Here is a 26776-nt window from a genome sequence, read left to right on the forward strand (position 1 = left end):
AGTGTACTAAACTGGAAAAACTTCATGGTTTAAAAGATAATAACGATGACAGAGATCCTTGACATCTTTCACCCCCTAGACTGTTTCAGGCACGTCAGAGAAAACAAAGGCAAAGGAAGATTTACTACTTTTTGTTGAAAATGGGTATTTTTCATGCCATTAAATAAAGCTTCATGCTTTTTTAGGACTCCCTCAAACCTAATTTTGCTTCTATCGTTTTTGGAAGAGTTGAACTATAGCTCTTAGACAACGTATCTGTGGAGTAATGTGAGGAATCTGTTAGGCAATTACTTGCCCTCAGAGACAAACAAGACAGAAAACCAAACATTCAGCATGTTTCCAAAACAGCCGGGATTTAGAATCCTACTACTGTGAAGCAGCAGCAGAGCAAAAATGCCAGAGACAGAGCAAGCATGTCAGTGCTTACTGAAATCCTTGGAAGCTTACTGTATGCAAGCCCTGTGGGCTCAGGACAGAAGTCTAACAAAAGCCTGAACAAGAAGAGTATTACCACGTTTGTGGCACAATTTCAGAGCAGATCATATGCTTAAAGCCTTATAAGCAATGTCATGAGGTCCTCATCAAAGTATCTGTTGTTTGTTAAAACATGCAGTGAATTCCAGTTTACTTCTCAGGTTTTCCAAGAATGAAAAAGACATGGATTTCAGCATGATTAAAATGAAACTTTGCTTGCACTATAGAAAACCAAAATGATTCACTTATCAGAACAGTGCCACGCAAACAAAATTTCATAAACCAGAAGTGCTATTTGAAAAGTTCTAGGGTTTCCTCAAGTAAAGCTTAGGATTATTTCTCTTCTAATAATGACTACAATTACTTACCATTTTACTATTTTTTTTTTTTTTTAAAACACTTTGGTGAAAAGTCTAAAGATGTCTTTGGGTGAAATAGAATTATTCTATACTAGGTCTGGTTACCAGAGACCACTTCATGTACCTTTTTAGTATGGTATTTATTGCCCTTTCTTCGCTACCCATACAGTAAAATGGTTTTATGAAAAACCTCATCCCATCTTGCTGCTACTGAGAATGACAAAACATACCCTTCAGCATATGCTTGTCCCAGTGCTGTTGGAGAGTCACCAATCTAAGAGAGGAGAAACCTACCCATTTACAAATCACAGCAGAGACTGAAATGTGAAAGATGGGTATATCTGTGTTCACAAATACACAGGAAAAATTAACCTGCATGTAGAGTACTGTCGATGTGGGAAAAAAACAGAGGTAAGAAAGCCCAAGATTGTAAAGACTGAAATATATAAAAGATCACAGCTGTCAAGCAATAATTTCAGAGAATGCAAAGCTTGTGTGTGTTTGCAGCAGGAGAATGGCAATCCCTCCCTGCAATCTATAGTAAAATTTGCACACATTTTTGCAATTACATTTGATTTTTGAGTTTAAGATTATTTAAAATAAAGTTGGATAATTTCTCCCCAAACTCCAAAAGTAATGGGGGTTTGGTTGGTTGGTTTGGTTTTGTGGCGGGGTTTTCTGAAGTTTCATGGATTTGAAGCTTATTTCCCTCCTCTTCCCTTTCTTGTTTTAATTGCTTTTTAAATTAATAAATTTAATTGTCTCTGCTACATTTAATAACCTTCTGATTTGCCTATTAAAATTTCACCTCCATCTTCTTTCCCAGGCCTAAGTTACCACACCACTTTTCACAAAAGATTTTCTGCCATCAGAGCTGGGTCTTTGCACTGACCCATACATGGGATGGGACAGGACTCCCATAGATCAAAGGTGAACCCTTGTGACATGCTGTAAAATTGAAGATAAATTGTGGATGCCCACTATAAATTACTTTTTCCCTTATAATGATCAAGCACATTTTCTGATCACTGGCATTAAGTTAATGCCACTTCATTTTGCCACTGTCTGCCACACTATTATCTTTCCAAGGTGAATTAACAGAGTTCAACACGGTAGTTGGAAGTCTGGGTGAAAATTTTAATTAGTCTTAATGTGTCTTAAAACCTCCCCCTGTTTCTTGACACTACCTCTTGTCCAAATTGCAAGATTCCTCCTTGTTCTTCATGCAGCTGCAGACTTGCACCAGGTGTGCTAAAGATACAGCAAACTATGCAATGCCCTGACATCACTTTGAAATCCCAGGCTTTCAGCAGGAAGCTGCAAATCTCTCACCAATATCATCATCCACAGAAAACCTTCAAAACAAACCCCCTGTTTTCTAGATACTGCATGAAAGGATTTTTGGTGTTGCTAAAATACATACGTATACCTACAAGCATATTAACTATAAAATGAGCTCTTCAATTTCATAATTTTTTAAAAGATATATATTTTTTAAAAATCATCTTTTAACCTGATCATGAGAAAAGCTCATGTAAGATGTTAAGATGTTATTTCTTAGCCAAATCACAGGAACTTTAGGACAATGCTTTTGACTGTTAGAAGAATTTAATTCTTGCAAGAAACAGGAACAAGGAATGGGGAAAGAAAGGTTGTTTGCATATGCATGGGAGAACAAAGATGCAGTATTGCAAAGAAGGAATGTTAAGCAGACATTACTCCCAGGAACGGACCTAAAAGTATTAAAATCCTGACCACAAGTTAACAAATAAAAAAAAAAAAACAGGATTATGGAATATTTTACTGATGAAACATTTAAAGAAAAAAAAAAAAACAAAACCAAACCCAAAACAACAGCAAACCTCCTTCAGCAACTTGAGAATTAATTATTTAGCAGAACATAAAAAATTTAAAAACCAGTGATGTCAGATTCAAATATGTAGCCCCTAAACCAAACTGCTGAAAGACAGTTCAACATTTTCTATCCTGAAGATAGATTTTGTGTTCTCTTCTTTTAATCATTCAGAGAACATTAAAGAAAACTACAAATGCTTTACATTCAAATGAGCTATATATTACGCTATATTACAAACGAGCTATATATTAAATATATATATTATTTATATATTTTATATAGATAAATTATGCAAATTTACAAAAGGGAAGTAAGAAATACACTAAAGACATTCTTTTCAATGTCTATTAGATTTTGAACACATGGCTGTCTTATCTACTACAGGGTTGTCCTGCAGGAGTAACTATTCAAACTTAATGTCATTAATTGACTTTAAAGAAGTTCTCTTCTGAACCTGTACAGCACTAAAGCTTTAGGCCAAATATAGCTAAGCCAAATTCAAGTGAACTATTGAAGACAGCCTGGTCATTGTGATAACTCAATTAGCTTTGTGCTGCCTTTGCTGGGCTAGTACTTAAGCTAGCTGGTTTGTGCTGCCTTAGTACCAGTATGTCACACTCCAGCCTACAGTAGACAGGAGCCACAGTTTTTATAAATTCTTACAAAGCATGTCATCTGAAGAAGCAGCTTGAATTATCCTACTTCAGTTTATCCCTTGTATAATCCTGTATTAGTCTATAAAGCTTTGAGATTTGCTGGAGCAGTATGCTCAGTTAATGATCTGAACATGTTCATTTATACAAGTATAAAACGAGACATGAAAATATCTGTCTCAAATTTAATCTCTTACCTTGCTGAGGTCTCTCTTGTGTCTTTCACTAAGATGGATTCTTCACATACAGAATAACTTCTCTGCTCATTAAGAAGCAGAGATAATACAACACTTCACGTATACAGATATGACTATTAAACAGTATTTTTGAACTGCATGAGAACTGCTCAAATGGGAAAACTTTGCAAAATGTTGTCATCCTTATACTCTGTACAAGCGAGAATATAGCATCTGCATTTGTCTTCTATATAACTCAGGCAACAATATCCTGGCAACCACATTTCAATGGAACAAATCCAGGTAATTAAAATTACTAGATCTAGCATCCATCTCTCGTTATCATCCCACTTGATACACCAGATTTACTTATTTGGGAAGTGATGGTCAAAATTCTGCTGCATACAGTCAAGAAAGATGTTATCTGTCTCTGAGATAACAGGGCCTTTAATTTTGTTTGTGACTGTCCATTTAATTGTCTCTTTCTAAGCCCTATGTTTCTGAGAACTTCAAAAAAGAACTTTACTGGTTTGGTACATGTCATACTTCTTAGACATATGCATAGTTTGGTGGATTTCATTAATACTTTACTAATAATCCTGTTAAGCTTTGTATTTTATGTAAAAAGGCTAAAAGGATTAAATTCAGTGCACTAAAAAACCACTTGATGCGTTAACATCCTGCATCATGTCCGCTCACTCAAACATTTTACTAGATTCCTAATACCATTAGTTAAAAACTTGGCTTCCACGCCTCTGCAACTGCACAGTTTAATCCCACTTTGGAAGCCAAAATTCTACTAAATAAAACCATGGAACATGAGTTCAATAATAAAGAGCTTTTGGGTTTGCTTTCTTTCAACGGCCATGTGAGCAACCACTGTGGTCTCTGTGTTGACATCTGGAGACTTCAGCAATCCCACTGTTTCTCTGAAAAGGAAAGTGAGATGAGAAGCAACTCTACAGCAAAATACAAATGAATGACTGTTGATGTAGTTCATACCACTTGATCAAAACTGACATCAATCTCAGTGTTGTACAAAAAAAGTGATCTTGCACTTTGGCTTTTGTGTGCATAAATTTAGCTATAGGGATGTTTTTTATCTAGATCTCTACGTTTAAACTCATTATTGGCAAGATTCAATTCTCAACATCAGATATCATGCTATGACCTCATTGTCCTGAAAGAAATACTAGAAGAGATCTTAAGAGATAGGCCTTATGTTGACAGCACCCTCATAAGCAGGCACAGAGCTGGTAACCTACATCAGTGCTTTATGTTTCCTTGCACCATAGCACCAAGCACTTATCCCCAATTCCCAGTCTAACCTGTTACAACTAATTTTTTCTCTTCCTAAAAAGTAGCAACTTCATTAATGGAGAGGGAGTTTCTGTTTTCCCTTTTTATATGTAAGGTTGCTGGTACTTCCACCTAAGCCATTTTAGCAAAGTCAAATACCCTGGGGAATCTCATGGAGAAGTAAGGAGAGAGAAAAGAAAGAAACTAATTCCCTCTTTTGAGATGTTTGATTCCTCATTCCCTTTTTCAAGCTTACCTTCACAACCCTAACTATCATGTTAAAGTAGGTTTAAATGCACAATGTGAAGTAGATTGGATTCTCTTAATTATATAGTAATTTTACGTTTTCGCTTTTTATATGTAAAGTTGCTGGTACTTCCACCATAAGCCATTTTAGCAAAGTCAAATACCCTGGGGAATCTCATGGAGAAGTAAGGAGAGAGAAAAGAAAGAAACTAATTCCCTCTTTTGAGATGTTTGATTCCTCATTCCCTTTTTCAAGCTTACCTTCACAACCCTAACTATCATGTTAAAGTAGGTCTAAATGCACAATGTGAAGTAGATTGGATTCTCTTAATTATATAATTATATTTCGCCTGATTAAAAGACCAGCTTAACACAACATGTCTTAAGTATGAATAAATTTGGCTTTGAATTATGTACAAACCATAGCTCTGCAAATACACACAGATGCCCTGTGCCAGTTTTTTTCTCATGGACAAGATACAGCTTTGGAACAATCTGCCCACATCTGTCCACGCCATTATTCAGTGCCAGTTTTTTCTCATGGACAAGACACAGTTTTGGAATAATCTGCCCACATCTGTCCACGCCATTATTCTCTTTTTCTTCTCAAAATTTATCTTGCCAATAAAGGAAAAAAAAATTTCCCCATTTGATTACATGCTCACATTCTACTGCCCAGTTACTGTGCTGAAACTCAAGATATGAGATCAGAAAAAACTCATAGGATTTTTTCAAACTTATAGCAAAAAAGGAAAACACACACATACACAACATCCCCTGCTGCCCAAGGGGACAAAACACACCATGCCAACAGAAACAAAATACATTGCTATCAGTTTCTAGCATTTGAAAAGGGCAAGAATATTTTCGTTACAAATCATGAATTAGAGCAGCTTTTGCTATAGATCCAGAACAAATAGCTCACACTTCCCCCATTTCATCTCCTAAGTGCAAAGATTGCTTCAAATGGCTGGACTATCTCATCTAAAGAGACTGCAATGGCCTAGCAAAAAGGAATAGACAGGAGTTCAAGGATACCTTTTATACTTTTACAAGGCTACTTTTAATTTAGCTTTTAGATTACCTTAAGATTTTATTCTTTTCAACAGCTTTCTTAAAAATTTGGTTTATTGGCCTAATTTCTTTACAGAAACTCTAGTGTTTTGGAAGTTACTGTCAGTTGTTCTGCAGCGTACAAGCAAATCTTCACCTGGAAAATGAACTGCACTGATCTGACACAAATAGGCTGCAGCTACCCAGCACATACATAGATCAACCAATAAAAGAAAAAAAATTTGCAAAGTCCAATGCAGCAGATGGGTCTTAAATCTATCTTCTTAGATATTACTAACATATACAATTGAGTATGCATCAAAATGAATACGTTAAAAATATAAAGTTAATAAACTCATACTAAATATAAGTGTATTAGACAAGGTTATATTGATTGTGCACTACGTATTGCAATTCTTTAACTACATTTAAGTGAATCTAGACAGCAGCCCCTGTAACATACAGAAAGAACGAGCATTACTTAATGAACTTTTCAACCGCTGTTGAACTTTCAACAAGAGGGAGCATAAGCTTCCAGTCTGGGAAACATTACTTTTCTTCAGCATTTTAAAGACCAGGAAAAGGCCAGTGAAAACTGGCTGTTAGGCTGCTAGAGCTGTTAGACTCAGTCAAAGTCACAGTGATCAACAATCACATTTTAAACTTGCTGGAAGCGAAATTTTACCAAGATTCTCTTAAACAAGTCATGGAATACAGAATAAGTATATTGGTAGTATTATCATAGAATCATAGAATCGTCTAGGTTGGAAGAGAGCCTTGGGATCATCGAGTCCAACCATCTACCCTACTCTACAAAGTCATCCCCTACACCATGTCCCTTCTGTTATTCAGAAGAGAACAATAGGTAAAAAGGAAGCACCACAGGAGTGGTACCAAGAGATTGCAGGTAGTATCCAAGCTGCTACGAAGGCCAGTTTCTGCTATTATTAGAGCTGAACGTGTACTCAGTAAATTTGACTTGAATAGTAAATTCAAGATGCAAATACTATTTTCTCTCTACTTCATGAAAAAAAAAGAGGATCTCAGAAGAAGAAACACAAACATTTATAAACTACTAGCAGCAGTTCCCAGGGGGTAAAACGGAGTCTTCTACTGCTACAACACTCTACTAAACCCTCCCTTTGATGAGAGCTACACAGCTACAACCACCAGCAACCAGCTATTGCCTCTGTGTACACTTGAAATAGAGGCATATTTGCCTGTTGTTTCTTCATGTTGCTGTGCAGTGAACAATTCCAAAAACAAGCCCGAGAAATGATTGAACATACAGCTGAGCCTTTAGGAGAGAAGTTACTGCTTCAGCACCTCCTTGTAGAGCTTGCATTTCTCACAGCAAGTCTGACATTCTTTGGAAACTATAAAAGGCAGCAACAGATAAATTAACGTGATTTTTAGAACACAGCAATAAAATGCTTTGAAGTAGCAAGCAACTAAAAAAGGAAATTAAGCACCCATTACATCAGATGAATGACAGTCATCTGAAAATTGGTTTAAAATTTATCCTCCCATATTCTTATGAGAGAATATTATTCAGATTAGTAAAAAGTTTTATTGACTCTTACAACATTTAAAAAATTCTCCTAAAGCCTTGGTACACAGCAGAAATTATTACACGTAAGTCATCTAACAGTTCAATGAATGATCGAATATCAGCTATACCTCATTGAGGCTTAAGCAAAGTATTTGACCTCACTTGGTAGAAATTTGTGTTTAGCTGCAGGTGAGCACAGACTTCACTACTTCTAGCAGCTGACATGTGACAACTGCTGTGTGTTTGAGCCTTCAGAGTTGCCACTACATGCTTTTCAGTCTTCCTACCCAGTCTTCAAACCTTTCTGACCACAGAAGATAGCTTTATAGACTTCATGTGTAGCCTAGTGGGTCAGGAAACTGAAACAAATTGCCTAAATTCTACAATACCAAATATCCCAGCTCACTGACCTGGCATTTTGGCTTACATTATCTGTACCACATCATACATTCCTTCAGTAAAGACATATCTCCAAATAGGCATGTCTTTGAAGATATCTGAAGCAGAGTTAATTAGTGCAGTGACATTGTAGCTGGCCCATTCCTTAGGGTTTTTTAATGTGCTGCTTTTCTCCTCATCATGAGCATATCACTCATATGTTTAGCTCAGAAAAACATGATTAGAAACTACAGCCTTCAATTGTTTCTAATGTTGCTTGACATCCCAGTGTTCCATTTTTTGGTTTACATAATTCTTTATGATTTCATCTATCTTTATTTCCCTTTCCTCAGCTTTCTATTTTCCTCAGAATAAATAACTTCTTTGCACTTTCCAGACAACATGGTTTTCAAATTTTGATTAAATAACTGTTTTTCTAATTCAAAATCTAGAGCTCACTGTTAAACTCAGAACTGTGACTTCTCTCAGAAAATGTGAAAATTTGTTTTGACACTTAGCAATCTATCCCTGGGGGGCTAAAGCTTTGCTATCTGAAGTAAATCTGAACCAATGTGGCTTTCCCATTTCTTTTACAGCATGGTTCCAACAGTTAAACCCTTTAACATGCTAATATATTGGTTTCTTCCACAGATACAAAGCCAGTGAGTGGATTGGGTATATTTGCTATGATCAACACCATACACATGGAAGTGCCGTTGTAAGATAAGGAGAAACTAAATACCTGGGCATAAAATGAAAAGATTATCTCAGAAATCTGAAGTGTTTGCTAAATTGGACTATCACAAATTAAAACTTCACTGTGTTGCTAAAATTGCTTTTCTAAGGCAGAGATTATAAACCTAATTTACATTTCTTGAAAAAAAGAATTTACCTAAAAGATACTTAGAAAAGCAATAAGACTGTCACATGACATTTATTTTGCACCACATTTACACCGCCTCTAGCGCAATCAGTTAATGCTAGATCTCTTCTTTCAAAGTGGGCACAGTTTTACACTAGTAAGTGCTTTGAAAATTCTACCTGAAATATGCAACTGCTAATAAACTTGCTCTTTGTTTACAGCAGGAAACCAGGAAAACTGGTCAGATTTAACTTTCCGTTGCAAGTGAATTTAACTCAATTGAAAGAATTGATGAAGAAAGTTTTATTTTGCAGCTGCAAGCATGAATTCTGAAAACATACCTATTGAGAACAGAATTATGAGACCTGTCTATCTATTTCTTTTACAGCATGGTTCCAACAGCTAAACCATTTAACATGCTAATATACTGGTTTCTTCCACAGATACAAAGCCAGTGAGTGGATTGGGTATATTTGCTATGATCAACACCATACACATGGAAGTGCCGTTGTAAGATAAGGAGAAACTAAATACCTGGGCATAAAATGAAAAGATTATCTCAGAAATCTGAAGTGTTTGCTAAATTGGACTATCACAAATTAAAACTTCACTGTGTTGCTAAAATTGCTTTTCTAAGGCAGAGATTATAAACCTAATTTACATTTCTTGAAAAAAAGAATTTACCTAAAAGATACTTAGAAAAGCAATAAGACTGTCACATGACATTTATTTTGCACCACATTTACACCGCCTCTAGCGCAATCAGTTAATGCTAGATCTCTTCTTTCAAAGTGGGCACAGTTTTACACTAGTAAGTGCTTTGAAAATTCTACCTGAAATATGCAACTGCTAATAAACTTGCTCTTTGTTTACAGCAGGAAACCAGGAAAACTGGTCAGATTTAACTTTCCGTTACAAGTGAATTTAACTCAATTGAAAGAATTGATGAAGAAAGTTTTATTTTGCAGCTGCAAGCATGAATTCTGAAAACATACCTATTGAGAACAGAATTATGAGACCTGTCTATCAGGCTGTTCTTCTTTAAAAATCTCTACTGTCAAGTGCTACTGCATTTTAATGATTTTACTTTCCAGATTTATTCATGTTTCACAGGACAATGATCAAAACCTAATACAAGTAGTCATTTAAATACTTAGTTTTTGTGCCAGATTCCCAAGTGAAGATTGTCTTTTAAAAGTTGTGAAAGTCAGCTTCATAAATCCTGAAATTTATGCTGAAAGCTGAGGGATGAAAAATATCAGGACAAAATGTTTTGAAAGACAAAGATGTGAATAATAGAGCTTCTCTTTTGGCATAATGCAAGAAAAACTAAGCAAAACCAAAACCATCAAGTCACATGTGATTATTCCATTTATTTCCTACAAACCTTAAAAATGCAATTGCTTAGGAAGGTTCTCAAGGCAGATAGGACTGGGATAGACTGGGAGCAGCATGAGTACAAGCCCAGCAAGTGCCATGAGAGAGAGTAACCAAGATTTCTGAAGACTCACAGAAGTTAAACGCTCCTTCCTTTTAAATAGCGATAGTATTGGCTAATCCAAAACCAGTGAGAATAAATATGTTTGACAATGTGTGACAGTATGATGACAAAAGAATGTCTTTTAATTGTAATTGTTTGTGAAATTCAGGCACTGACAGAAACTGTACAACACATACACAAAGACAAGTTTGCAACTGCACTAGTTAGCATCTGCTTAAGAGGTTTTAAGCACAAAAAGCCTTCTAAATATCACTTCCAAACTGAGGGCCTAATTTTACAGTCTTTAAATTTTTTAAGAATAGGGGGTTTTTTAATGGTTTTTGGGGATAAAGTTATCACTAATAGTATGCAATATCTGTGAAGACCCTTTTGCATGCTTATGTTCAAAGTAACCATCTCCAAGAGAAAAATATAGCATTTGTCACCTGAAAAAAGCAGGTTTCATAACAATTTAAGCCTCACATGTCATTATATAGTTAATAAGAAGCAATGTTTTATTCATGCTAAGATAGGAAAAAATTATTCCCACTCAAACCTTTTCCTCTAATTGCAAAGTTTTATATAAAAAGTATTTATACAGATTCCAAACTATTTAAGTTTGATGAGTATTCTACTTGAAACATTTCAGCACATTAGTCATTTCTAAATTTATTAAGTTTTTTGCTTCCTTAAGATAATATGGCTTCAATAAGAGCAATGAAATACCTATTGCCTATTCCACTGCATGAAAAATTTTAATTTATTATAACTTAAGTCCTAGAAATTTCCATATTTAGCAGGTAATGCTTTTGTGGAAGGTTTATTTCTATATTCCACCTGCTGAACATCTGCTCCTCTTCAGCGTTGTTTTGAAAAGGATTTAGACCTTTACTGGGAATTGTGGAAACCTTTAAGAATAGTTTAAGCAACTGAGCTGCTTGAACTATTTGCATCCTAGTCTGCAATTTTCCTTCTACTGCTTTAAATATTTCTCCTAAATGTTTCCACCTGCTATGAAATAGAGATGACACTTGATCTTCAATTTTGGTTTTAGTTTGAAAACTAAAGTTCTCATGGTAATCAAAGCAAAAGCAAAATTGTTCTAAATATATTTTTTCCTGAAAACGGCTGAAGAACAAGCTTGCATAGCTTCCCTTTACCTTAAGTAGAAGCAAAACTGATGAGAATAAAAAGCCATTTCTGTTAAAATTCAGACCAAATTTGCCATTTATGTATAGCTGTCCTAACAATAGCTTTAATCAAAGGCATCCAAGACAGAATGAGGCGAGTATATCTTAATAAGATTTCCCCTTTGACACTGCCCTTTGAAAGGAAATAACCAGTTTTCACTGCTAAACACTAACTTACACATCCTACAAAATTAAGGTTATAAGAAATTTATTTAGAGGGAAGTTCACATTTTATAATATGTTCTTACACATTTTGGCAGTAATCCTGCTTTAAATGAAATCAAGGCAAATTCATGCCAGGAATATAGAGAGATACATATGGTTATATTGACTGGATGTAGGCCTTTTGCATCTGAAGCAGAAGAGGAGGGAAAAAATAATAGTGCTTAGAACTTAGGAATTTCATATTTTCATGCGTAGGTAAGACTATTCGGTGTTTACAGGGAAAAAGAAAACAAGCATTATTCCTCGTTACAGAGAAAATGCATACATCTGAGGTCCCATCCACTTCAGTGAAGTCTGCAAGAATTTTGCCATTGATTTTAGTGGGAGCTGGATAGAGCCTCGAGTGACTCATTACATGAAAATTACTGTCCTGTTCACAGCTTTATCCAGAGTTCACAAAAAAAAAGAGAGGCCTTTCAAGATAGTTGTTACAGGAAGGAATGCCTGCATTCTCTATTAAATATTTTGATACTCGTTCTCACGAATTTACCAAGGGATGTTGCTAATACTTGTTACAGGAAGGAATGCCTTCATTCTCTATTAAATATTTTGGTACTTGTTCTCACGAATTTACCAAGGGATGTTGCTATTAAATGCATTATTCTCAACAGCCAGATCCTAAGACCAGCATGGTACTTTTTGTAATTATTATTAGCTATTGTGAGCAGCTTTTATTTATCTTATTCGTCCCCTGCCTTAGTTATGACTCATTTTCTCCTCTCATAAAAAAAAGCAACAGTAGTTAAACAGTGGATTAAGTTTCTCCCTTTTCTGCTTGAGACAGTTACTATCTATCAAAGCACTTCCTTGAGAAAAATATAAGCACGTATATGTCACGTTAATGAGTGTGTGATAGGACAACTAATACAAAAGAGTAAAAATGTGTTTTATCAGCTACAAATGAACTGGCTGTAATACCAGTTAGCATTGTCATCACTATAGGTTTTTGTTACGCTTGCTGTATCATGATTGTATTGGTATAAAAAATTCATCCCATGCTGGCTATGAACAGGAGAAATATTAGTCTGCTAAACAGCAAGAAAACACAGGCATAATTCCCTCCCAGGAAAACACAAACAACAAAAAATATCTATGCAACAACAAAAACCAAACCAAACACCAAATGAATAAAACCCCTTTTTTGCTATAAACTAACAGTACCTCATTTCCAAAATCCTATTGAATTATAATTTCTGCCTTTTTCTATCACTTTCTATCGAGACAATTCCTTATACTGCCGGTTCACTTTCAGTTACAAGAGCTAAGTTTTGAGAGTGTTACAGATTTTGCAGTTCAATCATCAGGCTAAAAAAAAAAATCAAACCAAAAAGCCAACCACAAAAAAAAACCCCACACAAACAACTTCTTGGAAAAGGACTGTCTCAGGAAAAATGACTTTACTGTAGTAGAATTCCTTATACATCTGATGCTTTGCAGCACTGTGCTATTAGCAGCCTTAAACTCTTGTGGTTCTGCTTCATCTCTGAGTTTCATCATTGAAACTCAAATGAAGTCAACAGAAGCGTGCTGAGGCAAAGCTTTTTTGGCTCCTTTACTAGTATCCTGCCAAGTTGTAATGTCAGGAAGATTATGCACAGGACTGGAGTGAAGGCAGCAGAGGCCGGGAAGATAGCTAAGCATTAAATTATTACAATGTGTTTACTTCTCCCATCGTGACAGGCTGCATTTACAAATGCTTAGTTTACTGATGCTTAGTTATAACTCTAAACCAGTGAATTTCATCTGGGGTGGAGTTAAGGCAGCAGAGGCAGGGAAGATAGCTAAGCATTAAATTATTACAATGTGTTTACTTCTCCCATCGTGACAGGCTGCATTTACAAATGCTTAGTTTACTGATGCTTAGTTATAACTCTAAACCAGTGAATTTCATGTGAAAGCTTTAAAAATTTTCTTGACAAAAAAGGCAAAAATTCGAATTTAATTTTATTGCAATATGTTTTCAAATTTCCCCGTGTTTCGTTTCTGAAAGCTTTAAAAATTGTCTTGACAAAAAAGATAGGCAAAAATTGGAATTTAATTTTATTGCAATATGTTTTCAAATTTTCCTGTGTTTCGTTTCTTTGTTTGCTTTGTGTTGGGGCTTTTGTTCTATGTTTTTGCTTTTACTTTAGCTTTTTTTTTTTTACAAAATGTTGAGAATTTAACCACTCATGAATACCCAGCAAAAGGGAGAGGGCAATCAATACAACAGTGAGAAGACCAAACTTGTATCTTAATTACGATTTTATAAGTTACTGCATTTTAATTGAATATTACAGTGTCTAGGTCATACAAGGTAAAGAGAAGGCCCTAGAAGACAGACTGATGCCTTTCGTGTGCCATTTAGTACTTGGAAAGCAACAACCTTCACAACTTCTTAGTCATTAGTCCTACTATTCACTTCTCTACATATTGCACTTAATTATATCATAAGTTGCTATTGTCATAAATAGCTTACCATCTGAGCATCTGCTTCTTCATCCACACCATCTGCCTGCATATATTGTTATATCTGTGTTGCAAGGTATTTGATTGTTCAGTCTTATCATCTTAAAATCCTTGTCTGACAAATATCCCTCCTAATGAGGATTCTGGACTTTTCCCCTATAGAGAATAATGCCAGCTTTACTAACCCTGCTGGTATTTTGGACTTGTAACTGCTTCAGTTACTACTCAATTTCCTATACAGAAGATATTTTATTATACTAACTGATAAGTTAAAGGAACACAGATAAGCCTTCAAGCATACAAGCACTTCTCTTGGTCTCCAGAAGTCTTCTCTTATTACATTTACCAGTATAATAAGAGATAATTGTTGTAGACTCTTTTTACAAAGTTTAAATAATTTTGCCTAGCCATAAGCTTTCATAGAGGCATTACCATTTTTCACTGTGTGTTGCAATAACTTTTTGGTCTTACAAGTCCTACCCAAGTGTGTTTGAAAAACAATTTCATCTATATTTAAACACCTTGAAACTGCCTTTCACTGTGTATTATAAAACTGTGGAAAAGATCCTTAAGCTAAATACACAAGTGATTTTGTCTTGTTTATTCTTTTCCATAGACACTAGCTAAGAGACAACAGAGTTTACCACATTATCACTCTCTTTTATTCCCCCATTGCCCACCCCTCTACCCTCAAATCTCCTCCATACCTTCAAAGACCTTATTGATATAACTGAATCCCTCTATAGCATCCCCCACCGGGCCTAGATCTCTTTCTCCTGTAGTCATGGAAAAGTGGAGAAGATATAGATCTGCAATTATTAAATACTGATTGCTTCTGAAGCTTATCAGTATCTTTCCAGGTTTTTGATAAAATCTGCAATAGTTGATAATTCTCTGAAGGATAAAAGCTCAAAAGCAAACCTGTCCTGTACATTCAATATGAAATAAGAAGGAAAAATAAAGTTTACAAGACTTGAAATATAGCAGCACCCATCAAAGCCACCTCCACACTACCCCGCTTAAATTTGGGCAAGTATTACTGAATTTTCCATATTAATAACAATGCATTGACATGGGCTTTTCCCATGAACCAAATACCTGGCGAGTTCTAAGTTAAATAAAATTTTATGCTTGTGCGAAGCACTTGTTGCCTGCTTAACCACAGGACTTAAGGAGACAAACAGACACTGCTCAGGTAACAGTTTTAAAAAAAAGTTTGCTGATGATACCAGACTGGGAGGGGTGGCTGACACCCCGGAGGGCTGTGCTGCCATCCAGCGAGACTTGGACAGGCTGGAGGGCTGGGCAAGGAAGAACCTCATGAGGTTCAACAGGGAAAAGTGTAGGGTCCTGCACCTGGGGAAGAAAAATGTCAGGCACCAATACAGGTTAGGGGTGGACCTGCTAGAGGCAACTACTGAAGAGAAAGATCTAGGGGTCCTGGTGGACAGTAAAATGACAATGAGCAAGCAGTGTGCTCTTGCGGCCAGGAAGGCCAATGGTATCTTGGGTTGTATAGGGAAGAGTGTGGCCAGCAGGTCAAGGGAAGTCATTCTCCCCCTCTACTCTGCACTGGTGAGGCCACAACTGGAGTACTGTGTCCAGTTCTGGGCTCCCCAGTTCAAGAGGGCCAGGGAACTACTAGAAAGAGTCCAACGAAGGGCAACAAAGATGATTCAAGGATTGGAGCATCTCCCTTATGAAGAAAGACTTGAGAGAGCTGGGACTCTTTAGTCTGGAGAAGAGAAGGCTGAGGGAAGACCTTATTAATGCCTACAAGTTTCTCAAGGCTGGGTTGAAGGAGGAGGGAGCCAGACTCTTTTCAGTGGTTCCCAGTGAGAGGACAAGGGGCAACGGGCACAAGTTGGAACATAAAGGGTTCCACTTGAAGATGAGGAAAAACTTTTTCATGGTGAGGGTGACAGAGCCCTGGAACAGGCTGCCCAGGGAGGGTGTGGAGTCCCCTTCCTTGGAGATTTTCAAGACCCGCCTGGATGCTCCTGAGTAACATGCTCTGACAAGCTCTGGGTGGTCCTGCTTTGGCAGGGGAGTTGGACTAGATGATCTCTATGGTCCCTTCCAACTCTAAAAATTCAGTGAAAAAAAAGTAGCAGGGAAGAAAGCAAACTACTTAAATAAGCCAATAAAATGGCATCCCCAAACTGGGAGGCGTAAGTTTTCCCTTCAACTGCATTAGTTGGCAGAAAATTGAATAGTCATAATACGCAGTCCTTAAAATTTACCAGGCATGCAATGTCCCTAGTTTATTGCTGTTAGACAACTTTTTGTTGTTCTTTTTCTAAAGCCTTACGCAGAAACTTTAGTCAAGTAAAAAAAAAAAAGAGAACAAAAAACCCATGAAAACAAAGGTTAGCAGGCATGTCCCATGATATTTTGCAAACATGAGGCAGCACATGCATCAGCAGACATTTACACGCTAGTGCCTAGCATTCACATGAATAGAAGTGTCAGAATCAGAAGAGAGACTAAGGCTATGCCATGCCACATCATTCATACTTTTATAGGTACTTCATAACTGAACTGAAATTTCAGTTTCCAAGGTTCATTCCAGGAAAAATGGAATGAACCACAACCACAAAAACCAACAATCAACACTCCAACAGACAGCCTCTAAACAAACTTCTGCTGATTTTTAAGATCTAACATGGGGCAAGGCATGGTCTGCCGCACGCATACATCCATGTCCAACTATTTTCATGCAAACATCAATACCTACAAGAACAAAATGGGCATGGCAGATCTAACTTAGAACAGACATAAATTTCTAGGCCTAAGATTCTGACTAGCCCTCAGTTTCCCAAATATATCTGACCTTTATAAAACAACAGGGGGGCAATCTCCCAGAACAAGAACAAAACCAGCTCCACCACCGTCTCTCCACCTCCTTCAGCAGACTTCTCCTCCCCACCTCCATCACACATGTATCAGGCAGGATTTCTCCTCTTTTGTCTGCCCACAAGAAACCAGACTCACCCTCCCATCCCTCTTCAGAAAAATCTGTCTATGCTACTGCTTCGTTGTCCCCTTCTTCCAAGCTTTCTGCAACGGGGAAACAAAGCCATTTTAAGAAGTAGTATTTGTTAAACCACAATCAACCTCATTCCTCAGAGCTGACCTAATGAGGGAGTAAACATGATCCAGACAAACAATACAACAGATACCACTACTCTGTATATCTCACAACACTGGCTCCAGCTTCTCGCCTAGAAACAGCTGCCTGTGACTTCCTGCCCTCCAGCACGGGCATTAGCTTAAAGTCACCTTCATGTAAAAAGTTTTTCATTTAGAAAACAGATTTAACAAACTGGCTAGCATTTCATAAGCATAATAAGAAGGTGCGACATCTAAACATTCAGCATAGAATTTCTTCCATTTCCAGGTGCTTCCCCGCCTTCATCTGCTCAGTAGTAGGTTCATATTTTTCAAACAAATACACTGTTTGCTTACAGCATTGCATATAACATTGCATGCAATAACTCCACAAAGGTGACAAAAGTTTATGAATATGCTAATAAAAACATTATTTTTGCAATCATAGCAAGACAACACTGATACTGCTGCTCATGAGGCACCCAGCTTAATTCAGATATGCATTTAGTTTTTAGGACCCATGGTAAATTGCCCTACAGTCCACAGCCCTTAAGTCCCATGTATACCCTTTTCTCACTCAGACTGTAAAGCATCTTGCATTCCTAATCTTGCCTCCAAAATATTGATCCATTTCCCTTACACGTAATGTTTTGGTTGTTCTGATGTCACACAGAGCACATACTGTGTGGAACATACTAAGTGCATTAGCAGAAAATATACACTAAATGAGTCAGCAGGCTTAAGTATTGCCTGAGCATGGTTCTATCTTCTTCACAAGAAAGCAGGGTTAGCAGTGGCCTTTGAAGGTTGATGGTTTTGAACTGCCAAGTTGAGATACAGGAGGGTCCTGTATCCCTGATACCCTTGCTGGAGGGTCCTTAAATTATTGTTCTTCACAGCGTACTTGCTGGAGGGTCCTTAAATTATTGTTCTTTCCATGTCTTCAAACACAGACATGAGAAAATACTAGAAAAAAAAACATAAAAAGTGATTCGGCTATCAATAGTCCATAAAAATCAAGCTTACTGCCACACAGCAAGGTAAGGTAGCCATTGCCCAGTGCTCTCAGACACTCAAACAATACAGAATTCCAGGTGGGGGTTTTTTTCCTTTTTACAGAATCGCAAGAATAAGAAAAATAAAACAACTTTACTTAAGCACACAATTTCAGGTGGGTTTTTTTTTTTTCCTTTTTACAGAATCACAGGAATAAGAAAAATAAAACAACTTTACTTAAGTAATATCAACTTGCGAATTATTCCTCAGTGCTGTAGCATCTGCTCAGTACTAAAGCTCCATTCCTATTTGCATTGTTGCAAAAAATGTCACTAAATATCTGCAAGCTGAGTTAATGGTCAAGAACTTGACTCAAAGAACATTGTAGAATTTGCAAACCTGAACCAAGCTCAGAAGCCCAATAGGACAAACATTGTACAGAACCAAGTACAGACACCCTTTCTCACATTTGGAAATACCGCTATTAAACTAATTTACCATTTCTTAAAAAAAAAAAGTCGAATGAATGAAAGGCAAAAGACTTGCTTCCTTCCTTATATGGTTGCTATGTGTATGTTTCATTTTCATTAGTAAAAGAATGCATAGATAATCCACCGTTACAAGTGTCAGTCTTTCCAAAATAAATGGAAAATTCCTATCAATTTTGTTTCCAGATCAGAGGTAAAGTACCCACATAAAACTTTTCTTATGAGATACACTGATCTAATCTGTTTGCTTTTAGAAAGTTTATTGTAGATAGTTAGCAACATGGATTTGGGGAGATGCACTATATACAGTTGCTTTCAATTCTAGGAATCCAAGAAACATATGTTTATAAGTGCCCCTACAAATGTTTATAAGAAATTCCTCTCCCCGAGATGGGTTTTTTTTTTTTTTTTTTTTTTTTTTTTAAGGTTCAGAATAAATTTGGGGAAAGGAAGGATTTTATATTCACTTTAACTTTTCCACAATGCAATAAGCATTTAAAAATCCTTGACAGTAAATCCCACTGATTTTATTTTAAACAATATTTTTGGAACAAAATTCAGGTTGCCAAAACAACAGCAGCACCTTGGATGCCTTGTATTTCTGTATAATAATGAACTTAACTCTTCCTAGAAAACTACTGAGGAAACATATGGATAATTTCACAGAGAAGTGTCACAAACCAAAGCCCTACAGAGGAAAGTAAAAATAAACAATAACTTCTTCTCTTCGCTCATCCCATTAGAATAGTAACAGAATATAAACTAAGCAAAAGCGGAATTCATCATCCTCATGGAAAAGTCACCAAAAGAATTGCAACTAAACTTTACAATATTCAGATAACAGAAAAGATCACAAAACTCTCCCTATAATTTGCTACCAAGATGAAGTAAAGCTTGTCACGTAAAACTAGACAATGAGTGCATTTTTATTTTTTTTTAAAAAAAACACACACACAATAGAATCTCATTTGGCAAGTACAAAACTGCTGGCAGCCATTTGAATAAGACTAGACAATGAGTGCAATTTTTATTTTTATTTTTTTTTTTTAAAACAAACACACAATAGAATCTCATTTGGCAAGTACAAAACTGCTGGCAGCCATTTGAGGGCAATGTGCTAGGGTTTGGGGCAGGGCAAGAAGAAAGGGAACAGCAAAACACAGGATGCTACATGAAGGATCTGTAGTGTTATGTCCTTGAGTCTAATCAATCAGAATAACCTTGATCTCACAGGGTCAGGATTAAAATCAATACTTGGTTTTTTGTAGATTTAGTACCTGCCTCTGAAAGCACTAGGGATATGTTCCTTTTGCAGTCTACCAGGTATAATTCAGCTCCGTTCCCACATAATTTCATGTATCTCAACTTTTCTCAGTTTTTGGATGACAAAATGCATGACCGTGCACTTTTTTTTCCACCAAGAACACTCCAAATAGCCACTGCAAGAAGGATTGTCAGCAGGAATGCTAAATGTTCTGTTGCTTACAATGGTGTTCACCACTGTAGCTTGGGAGTTAAGAGTGATAATTTAAACAAAAGCTTTTCACAACTTCCATCTTGTTAAGGCTTGGTCAGTCCCTCGTTATTGTCCTTAATGTCCCTTTTGAGCTATATTTTCTGCAGGAGAGATACAAGTCTACAGCTGGGGCCCTTCCCACATTAGCAGTGCTGGGACTGCCAAGTTGTGAATTTTGTGCTGCTTAAAGCCCAACAATTATACAGTCTCAGTCAGTAGTCAGAAAATACAGTATTTGTCATTAGGAGGTGTCCTAAACTGATTTTTCCTTTTCTGTGCTTTGCACAGCCCCAAGTCTTCAACACTGTACACCATTTAAAATTCACTACAGAGGTACTTTCTTTCCTCCTTTATCTTCCATCACACTCAACTATCACATTACCTTTACAGATGTTTATGCCTACCTCCATTCTACAACTAGTATTACTCATCTGATGTTGAATATGAAATATTATTGAAATAAAGAAAAATAATTCTCTGCTGATGTTATCTAAAGGAAAAAAAAAGATATCTTCAGTGTTTTGAAACTAAAAATACTTCAGAATTTTTGAAAATCGGGGTTTTTTTAAAAAATAACATACTAATTGGTAGTACATTTTTTGATTTTGTATTATTCCAGCATGACAAACATTCCCATCCATCAAAAGCAAAAGCTTTTTATCAGTGATCAAAATATGTTGTCTACTCGTTTGGCTCCGTCTCTAACTTTTAACAGCTATTTTAACAGTGACACAAAGAGCAGTCTCATGCTGCTTCAGGAACTGGAGATACTGGGAAGCACAGTGCTGATATGCAGACTGGGCCCACCCAAGCTGTGCAGGCCTTGAAGCAATGTAACTGTGCTTATAAAACAACATATAATCCTTGCCAAAGTTCTGATCACAACCGAAATACGTACCATACCCAAGCTCTCCTGGGTACTGATAACAAAACAGGTCTAGCCTAGTCTGCATCCACCTAAGGTTTCAGCAGCACTTTCTAGCCTTCACTGAACACCACATCAACTGGTATTTTTCTTTTGAGAGGATATATACACAGCAACACTCAAAAATGTGTGTGGCTCAGGACGTCATTTGCCTGAGTAAGTTTAAACTAATTTGTTTGGATAGTTGCCAGGAATCTAAACTGCCGATTTAACTAAACCTCACTGCTTATGCTAAAGAGGTAGCTGGCCATCTGAGAAGAGATAAAATTTTAGTCAAACAGCTTTCAAACCCAGTTGATTTAACTGAGAGGGAAAAGGGCTTTTAAGGTGACAACAATCTCTTTATGAGTTGGTCCAGCTTACCATCAATAGGAGCAGGCAAACATTTGTGTTACTCCTAAGAATGACTTAACAATACTCTTAGAATCCATTTTTCTATGAACAAAAAGGTAATTTAAAAAAACAGATGTTTTCCTTTTTAGCAGTTTTATTAAATAAGTAGAAACACAAATATTTTGCCTGAATAAACATTTTAACTAACAGTTTGTCAAAAAAAAAAAATTGAGAAGTAGACACTGAGATGTAACATTACCTCTCAGATTGAAGACAGGAGTAAAACATTTGTCTGAAAGTCAATTAGGCAAATTATTAGTTTAGATAAACGTTTTAAGTAAATGTCAGAAGTGCTTTTATGTGACATGAATGTCATAGCATTGTGCTGAGTATCTTCTAAGAGACATTTGTTTCATAGCTCAGAAGACTGCAATTTTGTCTCAAATACACTCTTGAAAAGCATTGTAGAACTTGCTAAACTAAAGGAAAATGCTGTATCCTACAAAATTCAACAGTTTTCCATTTTACCCAATAAAATTTTAGCTAGTATAAGCAAGCAGACTGAAAAAAGGAACTGGAATTATTTTAAGTAATGATTACAGGCTAAGCCTGTGTTTATATTCAAAAAGGAAAATTTCCTTAGTAAAAGTGATTTGGAGAAGTCTCTGATTTCCATACATCTGTCCACAGACTTGATATAGCACATGTTGAAAAAAAAAAAAGAGCAACATTCACTTTTGTAAATTCTTCCTGTTACTATCTATCTCAGCTCTCCAATAAAAATGTAGGAAAAAAAAAAATGAATACTATTGATTAGCAAATAGTATAGAAACTATACTTAAAAGCAAAAAAAAACCCCAATGATAAGACATGGTTTCAACAGAAGCTGCATAGATATAGCCATGCTGGTCAATCTTGCCTTGCAGAAGAAACGGACAAGATACTCCCAAGATTACTTTTTTTTCCAAATGCTTGCCTATTATAATTAAAGGTAACATATAAGAACAATTGATAAAAACTGACCTTGCAAACAAGAATGACTAAACATTTGTTTTTCTAGTATTATTCAGACAAAATAACTACACTTCCACACTAGGTATGCTTTACATCCAGTCTCACAATTGGATATAAAAGTGGTTTAGAGAGAAAACTAATGTGACTGCAGGTTGTTATAAAATATGCAACAATGTAGACACATCACTATGACCATATTGATTGTGTCTAACTTTGACTTTGGCTCTCTGAGACATGGATTGGCCCAATGACCTTCAGAGACCCCTTTCATCATAAATTATTCTGTGATTCTATGAAGGAAAACTGAAAACAGATGGGAAAAACTTTGTTTCATTTCGATTTATTATTATTGTGTTTATACCTCAATACCGCCCTCTGCTGATGTTTAATACAGTTTGATTATTAGCAGGGGAAAGTTGTGAGGCTATCTTATGTGAATGTTTTAACACGCTTTCTGAGAAGGAAGGAAGGAAGGAAACAATTTAGCAATGTTCTTGTTTGCTAATACTCAAATCAGTACAGCAGGCTGAATGTCTAGGTTTATGGCAGAGAATATAAGTGATCGATACCTTTACCAGGTCAGTTTAGAAAGTGTGTATATATTTAAGGTCAAAGTAGATGTCTTCTCCCTCATGCAATAAAAGTTTAGGATACCTCATAACAGCCTTCAGAGCTACAGAAAAACCCTATCCAGACCATGTAAAAAGCTCCAAAGAGATCTATCATCCTTCCTTGCTACAACAATAGAAAATCCATGCAGGTAACTTGGAGGAGGAGATTAAAAAGGGTATGATGGATAAACCTCCCAAACCTGGAAGATCAGGGCGATAAGAAGAATTAGCAGCCATTCACCTCCATCTGCCTGAGCTATAGTTTTACATACAGAAAACCAGGCAAGTGACAAAGAGGACTTAGTAATCTCAATATAATCTTTAGTAAAGAAAGGATTTTGATGTAATTTATTGTCATTAACTCTTGGCAGGTTCTACTTAGGAGGGCAACATCAAAAATGCTTTTCAGACACAGTTTAAATGGATGCATGTGAAAAACAAAACAATACAACACACAAAAACAAGCCAGCTTCTCCAAACCCTTGTCAGGATCATGACTATTTGAGAATTTTCTCAGTTGTATGAGAATTAAATGTTATTAATCTGCTATAAAGCTTTGCAAGAGGAAGTAAAAGCTTTCCCTTCAAAACTTTCAGTCTACTTAGATTTAATTTCTAAGTAAAATTATTTTTTTCTCCGATGCTTACACTAATGTCCAATTTTGAAAGTGTTCTACGGAAGTGTTTGTCTTATTTTATACATATTGCTAAATTTGTGTGTGAGGGTTGGTTTTTTTTTTTCCTTTTTTATTCCTACAGTCTCAATGGCCTAATTAATAATAGCCTACTAGAAATCACCATGACTGAATTTTTCTGAGAGGAAGTAATACAGGTATTTTTATATTAGAGTTAAGCTATTAGGAGAAATGTTTGCAGAAGTGATATTACCAATCACATGTACACTAATTCAAAGGATTCATGGCTTTAACATCTCCTATGATGGTTTATAAAGCCCTTCATAAAGCAAAATCTGTTTAAAAAAACCTAAACAGACTGCTCCACTTACCCATGGTAAAATACAAATTATCCCAAAGAAAAGTAAAAAAATATCTTTTTCTATGTACTGCTGAATGGGACATAACAGCATTAAACACTAGCAAAGGAAATTTGGGCTAAACTTTCTGAAAACCTTTAAAAGTAAGGTTAAACAATGAAACTGATCACAAGGGCTGAAGGGTTTCTATCACTGCAGTTTCAAATAGATTAATATCAGTACTGTATACCTTGTGTACAGCTTCTGCACAAAATGGCAGATCTAAATTAAAAAATAAGCATATATTTTTAAGATTACATTAGAAAACACAGCCACCCTTGGCACTGTTAAAAAAGGACTCAATATTAGAAGTATATATGACTAAAAAAAGTGAGAATCTGAGACATACATATCTGTCCTTCCAGACTTGAGTCACATAGCTGCCAAATGTACTATGTCTACCAATTTTGCCCTTGTGAGTTTACCTAGTTTGTGGCTTAAATTGCATTACATTTGATTAACACAAAGGATTTATGCCTGAACAATATTTAGTGATTAACTAGTTAAAAGTGTTTCTCTTGGGAGTTTTGTGTTTCCAGGACATTAAGAATTACCATACATTCACCTTGAAATTGCAAAATAATCTGCTGAGGTGCAAATGGGAGTCCCTTTTTACCCAGTGAGATAATAACCAGGAGGAGAAACTTGTGAAACTTGCATCTTCTTTCATTTAAATGATCTGATCTGTATGCATGCATAGGCACTTGACTGATATAAATAAACTTTTACTCATACTTGCAGAGGCAACATAGTTCTGGGAATTTCGTTACTGGCTTCTGAATCAACAGAATTCTTGACTAAGTTCCAGTAGCAGCTCTATTAGCGGTGATGTGCAAGCCGGAAAGAACACAACTTGACTTTACATCCCAGGCTGAGCTTGAAGATAGAAACACAGGATTATTTATAAACATACTGCATCGTGGATGGCGATTCCAGCAGCAGAGGACCACAAAACACTAACAGTACTGCTACTGCCCTTTGGAAAATGAAATCAGCTCTGAACACCAGGCAGACACGCATACGCAGATTACTGAGAGAGGCCAATTTCATTCCTCACACTATTCAGTTTTACTCACTTGGAGGATGATAGATATTGTTCTATTAATATTCAAAACCAAGAACTTTAAGGCGGTTTGCAGTACAGCATTTCTAGCCTGGTAGCTTGCTACCACTGTGAACTGTAGCCTAGACTGGGTTGAGAATATGAAGTCCAATATAGCCACCCTGAAATATCAGGGAATACCAATTTTAAAAGATGCCTCAAGAAGGGGAAAGGAATGCCAGTTTGCAGTACAGCATTTCTAGCCTGAAATACCAGGGAATACCAATTATAAAGATGCCTCAAGAAGGGGAAAGGAATGCCTGAAAACTTACAGCTGTACATTATTTTTCTTTCCAAATGCTGTCACCTGCTTCTCAGAAGTTACAGTTAACAGGTACTTGTTCAGTTAAATGACTTTTAAATAGATATTCATTGCTGCTCACACACCAGTGTTATCCACTTGCCATATGGCTTCAGAAGTTGAGCAAGAAAGTATACTCAGAGCAATACACAGAAATAGGTTCCAAATTATCTAGTGAACCAGTGCCTAGAATACCTCCTCACATCTTAAAATAACATATCCTTTTGGCTGATAACAGTTACTGGTTGCCTTCCAATCTGAGGCCTTAATTAAAGAAGATAGCTAGGCATAAGCCTGGTCAAGTTAAGAACCAGTGGCTCTACTTGCCTGGATCAAGTTAATTGTAAACTTAAGTTACATGTTGATAGAAGGTACGAAAACAGTCTTCAAGTATGGCATCCATCCACATTACTTCTCAAATAACTGAACAAAATGTCCCTGGCCTTCTAAGAAAAATGTGGAAATAAACACATCAAGTGCTAGACAGAAACACAGAACAGACATTTCTTAAATAAATTAATAGCTAGACACACATTGTGCTATTCCACTGGAGTTTTAAAGCAATCTGATTAAAAATTTTCATCCACAATGTAGGATGATAAAAAATAGTGTTTTCCATTATTAATAGTAATATGCATGTTCAATTAAAAATTTTCATCCACAATGTAGGATAAAAAAGTGTTTTCCATTATTAATAGTAATATGCATGTTAAGACATTATATAAAATCATTGGCATAAAGGTCAAGTTTTGAAAGTTCACTTTTTCCTCTTGAGATGAAATAAATTATCGCAAAATATAAATATATCTACTTCACAACTAGTAGTGCGATCCAGTAGAATAATAGTTTCCATCTTGAGGGGAAAAAAATTCCCCAGGACCTAAAGTTATTAGTGTGCCCAACAGAAATTAATTACTTATATTTAAAAAGTAAGAAAGAGATGTTAAAGTATCGCAAAATATAAATATATCTACTTCACAACTAGTAATTAGATCCAGTAGAATAATAGTTTCCATCTTGAGGGGAAAAAAATTCCCCAGGACCTAAAGTTATTAGTGTGCCCAACAGAAATTAATTACTTATATTTAAAAAGTAAG

The 26776-nt window shown here is 36.1% G+C and overlaps 1 protein-coding gene across 2 annotated transcripts in view; it reads right to left on the reverse strand.

The window, feature by feature from the left end:
* Positions 1-26776, reverse strand: part of MRVI1 (murine retrovirus integration site 1 homolog) — a 122148-nt gene that overhangs the window by 88987 nt on the left and 6385 nt on the right. The window contains exon 1 of one of the 2 annotated variants that reach the window (XM_014966715.1): positions 3539-3669. The exons of the other annotated variant lie outside the window; for it this stretch is intronic. The gene's annotated coding sequence lies outside the window, so the exon portion shown is untranslated. Of the gene's footprint in view, positions 1-3538; positions 3670-26776 lie in introns of those variants that run through there. 2 annotated transcript variants of the gene reach the window in all.

The sequence above is a fragment of the Calidris pugnax genome, unplaced genomic scaffold (genome assembly GCF_001431845.1).
Source record: "Calidris pugnax isolate Ruff unplaced genomic scaffold, ASM143184v1 scaffold26, whole genome shotgun sequence".
Taxonomy (NCBI): Eukaryota; Metazoa; Chordata; class Aves; order Charadriiformes; family Scolopacidae; genus Calidris; species Calidris pugnax.